The sequence below is a fragment of the Lepidochelys kempii genome, chromosome 5 (genome assembly GCF_965140285.1).
Source record: "Lepidochelys kempii isolate rLepKem1 chromosome 5, rLepKem1.hap1, whole genome shotgun sequence".
NCBI lineage: Eukaryota > Metazoa > Chordata > Testudines > Cheloniidae > Lepidochelys > Lepidochelys kempii.
In genome coordinates, this window is record NC_136384.1 from 79,714,659 (window position 1) to 79,723,836 (window position 9,178).

The following is a 9,178-nucleotide window of genomic DNA, read 5'->3' on the forward strand; positions in this document are numbered from 1 at the left end:
GAGGACTGTGGGAGAGAAATGAGAGAACTGTCTGAAAAGGTGAGGGAGAAAAGATAATATGGCAGACAATGCAGAGGGGAAAAACACAACAAGAGATAGGAGATATTGGAACCTAGAGATGGAAAAGGAGGAAAGAAATAGCACAGGTACAAAAAGAGGAAGAATGATCTTGTGGTTAATGCACAGCACTGGGAGTCAGAACTCCAGGGAGTTACTTTCCTATTTCTCCAATTGATTTGCTGTATGGTTTTGGGAACATCCTGTCATCTCCCCATGCCTCCCTGTTTTTAAAATGGGGACAAGACAATAATACTGACCTATATCTCAGATAGGTAAAAGTACCTTAAGATCCTCACTTGAGAGTATTAGCGTTAATTTGTTATGTCTACACTGCAGAGCCTCTGATGGCATAGTCCCCAAGTGTAGATGCAGCACATGGCAACAGAAGGAGTTTTTCTACTGGTGTAGAAACATCAAGAAACCATCTGAGAAGCCCTCTTCTGTCAGCAGGGCTATGTCTTCTCTGGGGGTTTTGCCAGCATAGCTATGTCACCAGGGAATGTGCTTTTTTCCCCCACACATCTGACTGACACAGCTATGCCGGTATAAATTTTAAGTATATACCAGGCCTTAGTTAGGGGAAGAAAGGCTGAATCTGAAAAAAGCTGTTCACTCCATACACTCCTTATGCCACTAAGGGCATGTCTACACTTACCTCCGGAGCGATCGATCCAGCAGGGGTCGATTCATTGCGTCTAGTGAAGATGTGATAAATCAATCGCTGAGCGCTCCCCTTTCGACTCCGGTACTCCACTGGAGCGAGAAGGTTCTAGACCTGCACGTTCAGATCTTCACAAAAAGGTTTAGAAAACCTGATCTATGAGGAAAGGTTAACAAAACTAGGTATGCTTAACTTGAGAAAAGACTGAAGGGGTCCTGAAAATAGTTTCCAAAGATGTTAATGGCAGTTGTAAATAGGATGGTGATCAGTTGTTCTCCATGTCTGCTGAAGGTAGAACAAGTGGTAATCAGCTTAATCTACAGCAGAGGTTCTCAAACTGTGGTCCGTGGACCACCAGTGGTCTGTGAGCTCCATTCAGGTGGTCTGCGGATAGTTCCATATAAGGTACACGCCTGGGTGACTGCACACGAGAGAAGGAAGGGCCACCCACCTAATTAGTGGAGCCGCACAGGCATGGCTCCACTAATTAGGTGCCTGAACCCTGGAGAAGACGCACAAATAGGGTGAGGTGGTAGCCTTGAGGGGAATAGGAAATAGGTGGGAGGGGGCAGTGGAGTGAAAAGAGGGGGTGGGGGGAATTTGGGACTTGCAGGGCTGCAGTGGCAGAAGAAAGAGGTGACTTTCCCCAGCTCCAGGGCTGTGGCTGCCGGGGAGAGACCCCCCAGGCTCCTTCCCAGCCTCAGCTTGGGGACTGCTGCGGTGATGAAGAGACAGCCCCTCCCCCTTCCCAGAGGGCTGTTGCGGTGGGGGAGAGAGGGAGAGACCCCCTTCCTTCCCAGCCACAGCTTGGGGGCTGCCACGATGGGGGAGAGAGGACACATCCATTGCATTAGAAAGGTAAGACTACTGATATTAAAATATGAGTTGTGTGCTTTTATCTGTAGAACAAAAACTTTAATTATTATTAAGGGTTTTTTATATTGCACTTTTATCCAAAGTGCTTTACAATAGCTAACGGTACAAACAACATTCGGAAAGATCATTAAGTGGTCCGCTGAGACCCTCAGCAATTTTCAAGTGGTCCGTGAAAGAAAAAGTTTGAGAACCACTGATGTACAGCACGGCAGTTTTAGGTCAGATATTAGGAAAAATGTTCTAACTATAACAATAGTTATGTACTGGAATAGATTACCAAGGGAATAATTGTGGAATATCAGTCACTGGAGGTTGTAAAGAACAGGTTAGACAAACACCTGTCAGGCATGGTCTAGGTATACATGGTCCCGCCTCAGTGCAAGGAAATGGACTAGATGATTACTTGAGGTCCCTACAGACCTCAATTTTATGGATTCTATGAAAATTAGAAGAAGGTGGTGTCTAAGACCCCAGCAAATTCTTCCCAGTGATCAAGGTAGCAGTGGTGATGGCTCTCTTTGTCTTATTCTATCTCTGTTAATGTTTTTAGACTGTAAATTCTTTAGGGCAGGGATTGTCTTTTCATTATGTATATATATATATGGCACCTAGCACAATAGAGCCCCAATCCTTAGTTTGAGCCTTTATACTCTACCACCATATAAATAATCAATCATCATAATTACTTATCATTTTTATGAGGGAAGAAGGATAGTCTTGAGTTAACCTTGGGTAAGTTATTTAGGCCCTCATTTTAAAACTGTATGCACTATTGTATATGATCAATAGTGTTTGCACAATTTGCATAAACAAAACACCTGGTCTATTTACAATTTGATTTGCATACACATATTCCAGACTTGCGTGCACATTTCTGCCATTGTGCATTCATGATCAGGAGCGTTGGTGTGTGTGTGTGTGTGTGTGCATCTTTACAGACATATTTTGAAAAATGTGGGTCTCACCATCTCAAGTGCTGTCCTCTTCTGTAAATTGGGGTAATAATGATTACCTACCTTATAGGGATGGTTTGAGGTTACAGGTTTCAGAGTAACAGCCGTGTTAGTCTGTATTCGCGAAAAGGAGTACTTGTGGCACCTTAGAGCCTAACCAATTTATTTGAGCATAAGCTTTCGTGAGCTACAGCTCACTTCATCATCGAAGTGAGCTGTAGCTCACGAAAGCTTATGCTCAAATAAATTGGTTAGGCTCTAAGGTGCCACAAGTACTCCTTTTCTTTTTGCGGTTACAGTTTATGAAGCATGTTGAGTCCAAGTGTAATGTAGTTATGAATACCCAGCTACTACAGGGAAAGTGCCATAAAAATTGTGTTTTAAATAGTAATATAGAGAATAGACCATTCCCTCAGGTATGGAAGGCAACTTCTGCAGCTGGATCTGCTGCCTTCCACATGGAAGAGAGATTCAGCTGCTTCAACAGCACCACCTCTAAAGTTGCATTAAGGAAGTGAGAGGGATGTAGCCAGGAGAATCATTCCCACGGGAAATCTGCACAAGCCTAGGCTGAATTACCTTTTGTGTGAAACCCCTCTGTCCTGTGGAATTCTTTCACGGGGCAGGATCTCAGGGACAGCCACCTGTGTTTTCCCAGCAGCTGAAAGGATGCAGGCGGGGAACAAAGATCCCTACCACTGGTGACAGCCCTAGCTTAAACTTCGTACGCCAAGTTTTAGCCTGGAGCAAAGTTTTGTGACCCCTAAACATTGTTGTGTTTTTGTTTTGTTTTGGTTGTTTGTTTTTAACGGTGATACTAAGAGATACCTTTAACTATAGTGGTATTAAAGGGACATACTAAAATAATTTCATTTTAAGAAATTATTAAAGATGCAAATATGTGCAGTGTGAAATATGTCTAGTCATAAATCTAATTTCTTTGCTTAATATATACCTGTTTAGTGTAGGATCTGACCAAAAAAATAAAAATAAATTAAAAAAAAGAGATAATTGGTAAGCCTCACTTTGTTTTGTTGGTGAAAACCCATTCCTGTGGTGTCAAAATCAAGGTTGTATCAAATGCAGATTGGTATTCTAATTCAAAATGGCAAATTCTTTTCAAACCATTTAATGCAATGGGATTATTCTAGCATAAATCATTTGTGCTTGTATATACATAGGTTGGGACATTTTGAGGGGAAAAAACTACACAAACACCCTCCCCTGCAGAATTGCATTATATACCCACTATTCTTTTGTGTCCTATACATTAAAACTGGATTACAGTTCAGCTATCTTGATACTTCTTTCTACCTATTGGTTTGCAGGAATACGTCACAAATTTCTAAAAGGCAAAAAATAAATGAATGGTACACCCAATACATGATTGCTCTTCTAGATTCTGATAGCCATGGTTGTGTTGAATAATTCCTTACTTTGTCAGTAGTCCGCTTGACTTCAGTGCAAGGAAGTGTGGCATAATCTGACCCTGAGGGGAAAAAGATGATGAACCAAATATTATTTGCATAACTTTTAAACACTTTCATACACTTTTATAGTGGCCATAAAATTGCAAAGGCATATTGCTATAGAAAAACAAGTTTATCATACACATCACAACAACTAAGATTGCAGGTGATTATTTCTATTTTTTATTTTCTAATAGGTGCTTATGGAGAGCCTGGGGAAGATGTGATTGTATTAATTTTATTTCTCCCCATTTTCACCTTATTAAAAGAAGAAAATATGCATCTGAAAAGAAAAACATGAAGAAGAGATCCCAGTGCCATTACTTTGGAGTGCTGAGAGGTAGAGAATGAAAAAGCCATTGGTCTCAGTTTTACTACCACAATGGCCTTTTATGAAAGGGATTAGATACGCCTAGAACTGGTGCAGCATTCATCGCTGCCCTGGACAACAATCTGGGAAAAAAAGACAATAAAAATCAGTTTGTTGTAAGGTTAAATCACCACAGACTTGCTAGATTCGCTTTTCAGATTGTTTTTTGTTTGGGAAGGGGAAAAAAAAAAGAAAGAAAGAAATATGTCTTAAAAGCTGATTTCTCTCTCTCTCCCCTCCCTCTCCATCATCCCCCCCCCCGCCCCCGGCGCGCAAGATGTAGCATTCAGAAAACATGTTGAGCGAGTTGAGGCATTAAAAAGATCAGTCTTTGGCTGTTGAATGAAAGACTGTTGTGCGTGTGACTCACATACTAAATGGAAATCTGCCTTCAAAGCCTATTTTACTGCCTAATTATATATACACAAAATGTAGCTGTCTGTTTCAATCAAATCATAGGAAAAGGAATAAAACTCTTCTTAACATGCAATTTTCATGGTTTGTCATAACCTTAGAACACACACTGCTAATGCAAAAGGAGGAAGTACAGCTGCAAGGTCCAGATAAGGCTCCAGTAATTGTTTTTCTTTTAATTATTACTTTATAAATACATTATAGCTCCCACTCAGAATAAAGAAAATTAGTGTCCTCTGTTTTTTTAAAGATTTTTCCTTTTTCAGAGATAGCTCGTTGATATGCATTTCAGGAGCAGCCAGCAGCCATAAAAACTAATTTTAAGTAACCTATGTAATAAAAAAGCCTTCAGGAGGACTTTAGGGATTCAAGCATCCCGAAATCTATGTATTGAATGGAACGCTCCTATCCATGGCATCAAATATAAAGAGGAAATGTTCTGCAAATATACAATAATAGTTTGCAATCATCTTTCTTGGAAACATTCAAGCTGTAGAACATGTGCAAATCTTTTCTTTAAAGAGTGACAAAAAATGTTAAATTTTTCTTATTATTTCAGTTCTTCTCGTTCGTGTTTGAAAGGGATGTGGTTAAGTATATTAAAAAAGCTAATTATTTTTTTCATCATCTAATATACATAGGTCTTTTTTAGAATAACTTAAACTGTAACATTTAATAGGCCATTACTAATTTACATCCTCTCACCGATACAAATCATTAAAATGAAAATGATGTTTTAATGGTTTACTCAATATATATATATCTAATTGCAGCTTAAAAGTTTCCAACTTGGAACATGGAATGGCACTTGATGTCTCACGAAGAGGCTCTAAGGTTCTTATACTAAACTAGTTATTGACTTCAGAGGAGTTACTCCTGAAAATAAGTAGTGAGAATAAAATAAGAATCAGGCCTTAAGTGTTCCGTTCACAAACAAATAATTTTCCACTCTTGGCACATGGCACTGGCATTACACACTGAAAAAGGTGCATAAATTGAAAACTGGGTGGTGTCCGTTAATGATGGAATTAAATAATGGGCCTTACATGTTCTAATGTGTAATATACTTGCATTCATCCAGAAAAACCTTTTTTGGCATCCTCTCCCACCATCCACTGAAAATGTAGCACCTTGGGCTACAACATGGAGACTGGGGAACATTTCGTATTTTAAAATGACTTACAAATTATCTCTCTTTTTTAATTGGGTGTGTGCACCCTCTTTTATCCTCTTTCTGGACTCTTTTCTTTCAGGATTTTTTTTTGTTTTTTGGGGTTTTTTTTGTCAGAATCAGTAGCATTGCCAACTCTGGCTTGGTAGGGCAGAACTCAGAAGATGTACATTGTTAGATTTCACCTCTGAATTGAAGAGGTGAGCTGTGGAATTTTTAAACAAGTAGCCCCTCTCCCAGAATGTTAATTAGTTATTTAAATTAAATTAAATAGGTGTTAACAAAAGAGCAACATTTCAAACCATTTGATTAGAAATTCCTTCCCTTCCCAGTTGCTCAACTTTCACTGTCTTGTGATGTCATCATTTTGTTCTCTCTCCACTTACCATTCTCCCATCCCAGTCAAAAACTGGAACAAACAGAATCCAAATTTCTAATGTAAAAATCAAGCAGTTTTTTAAAATTATGAATTTATTTATTGTTACAATAAAATTAAAATAAAATTGGCCCTCCTTATTGTAGGCGGGCATTAGCACCATTGTAGTTAAGGCTGAGACTATCTCCTTGTTTACTAGACAACTTTTCTAAGTGCTGTAAAATCCATATGCTCTCCCAGTTTATCTTGGAAACTGTTGTGCCTCATAGGGATCTGAGTTAAGATTAGTGATCCAAGTTTGAGGTCATCTGAGCAAAGGTTTCTTGACATATAGCTCCCATTCCACACCCTTGTCCCCAAAAGTGATGAATATTTTACAATTCTAAACTCCTTTTGCACATTTCTGGGGCTCAAACTATGTCTCTGATCCTTTCCAGACTGATATCACCCAGGTATTTATCTCAGCTAGTGTCCAGTGCCCATTAGGTTCTTTGGGGAAAGAATACTTTTAAAGTTTTTCAAGATTAAAAAAAAAAGTTGGATCTACATTATGACTCAAGCCCATTTGTCAAGACAGAGAAAGTCATTGTCATATGTACAGCACAGCAAGATTGGAGCTGTCACAAGCCAGTATTTGGTGATATCTCAGAGTAAGTGGGTAGTAGCTCAAGGATACATGCTGTGGCCACTAAACCCAAACAGATCCCAGGTACTGTAAGTTTGAGTCATGACCTGGGAAGCTTTATGAGAATGTGTGTTGTGCACATTAGTTGCATTCTGCAGGGGCTTTTTCTGGAAGTTTTGCCCTGAGAGCAGAGTTTAATATTTCAAAGTACCCTACAATTTGTGTGCATACTCTGATTTTACTGTAGGGTATTGTCAAGGAAAACAGCATTAATGAACTAGAGGGAAGATGAAAGACTCCAGTAAGCAGCAGCACTAAGATAATGTAAGCATGCTACATGCTTTTCACCTGTTTCCTGAATAGTGGGACCGAGCATGATCTAAGAAAGCAGGTAGCTTCAACTTTCATCAAATCAATGTGATCAAAAGGGTTGCTGAATAGAGCTGGGCAGAAATATTGCAATGAAACAGTTTTTTGTTTGAACTTTCTAATTAGTCAAAGTTAAGACGTACTGCACAGAAAGCTTGATTTTGACAAAGTTCCTCCAGAAACCAGGCAAGATTCCAACTGAAACCTGCGTTGTTCCCTGCCAACTTGACTACTGATTGCTCAGCAGCCCATGCTTTGAGGATCCACAGCACCTCACCACGTGAATTATCTTGGTGCTGGGGAACCCAGGGCTTTCAGGGTCTATGACTCTGGGATAGCCCACCAAATGGACTGCCTCAGAGTCATGGACCCCTTGACTTCCAGGGTCTGCAGCTCCAGGACCGCCCCACCCATCAAATTGCCCTAAAGCCAGAGATCTATCCCCTTTCTCAGGGAATTTCAAATGGGTGTGGGGTGCTAAATTCGAACAAAACCACATTTTGAAATAGCTAAATCATCTGTGAATTGGAATGCCTTTCTCAATCCAGCGCTATTGTTGAGCATCAGGAATCACAACTGTAAAAGAGAGCCCTGTTCTTAGGAGTGGCCTGTGGTAGATATTGACTAATGCAGCACCAAGAGACTGTCGCCAGTCAAAACAATACCTTATGTTATCATAAAAAATAAACACACAGAACAAATTTCAGCATTCTACAATAATTCATCTAATCCAGTTTACCAAACCCAGAGTTCATACCTATCCATTTTATCTGTCAAAGTGCTGTAGTTCTTTGGAAAAAAGGGGTGTGAAGGAGAGGTCAAACACTGCACACTGGAAAAAATGTCAGTCACATGGCCCTTTTAAAAAACAGATAGCAAATCTCAAATGATATTTTCCTCTACAAACTTCTACAGAAAAATCAAACAGTGGACAAAATACAATATACATTTAAAGGTGATGCCATAATCCAAAAGAGTTTTTGTAGGTCTTTTTCAACCCCATTAAAATGGAAATCTTGATGTAACCTTAACTGTGGCAGCACTGCTACCATAATATTACTATGTCACATTAGGCCAGGGATAGTGTTAGTGGTACAAACTGAGGTAACTGGGAAAGATATAAGTCTCATTATGTTCCATGGGTTTTAGAGACTTAAATACAGGTGCACGTGAAGGGTATGAGCCATTGCCAGTCAACTTGAACTCTATGTTAATGAAGTTTTGGGATAATGAATACATCATCAAGAATGAAGGGGGAGGAATCCCATAGCTATATCCCCCCACCCCCGAAACTCATCTGTAAGCTTTCTCAAAATATCATCATCAAAACATGCATAGTTTACTGCGGACAATTGTGCCAGCCACAGTGACCACAGTTAATGGCATCAGACGAGGCAAGTAGTGAAGTTCCCAGATTGGACTCAATTTCGTGAATCCACTAATCGCTTGTGAGCAGTGCCAGTAGGGTCAAGACATGTGCCCCTTCACACATCAATGGAGAGTTTGAGAGCCCACTCTGCTGGGGTGTTTTTGTGCATCCCAAATGTCAGAGGACCAGGAGCTCCCTGATATCGAGCAGTGAGTTTCAGATGACCAAACCAGTTCAGTGTACCTCAACTCACTAATGGCATAACCTATTCCAATAGGTGTCATGTCAGGAATCATCATAAAAACTAACATACCGATCTTTATTCTTACATATACAGTAAACACCCAAAGGACTGTACAGTTGCACTGGAAATATGGGACTAAAATGGTCCAAACCAAACAAGTCTGGGTGGTTGATAAACAGGTTTTTCTCAGAGAAAAGGAAAGGCTGATGCCTCCACCCAGG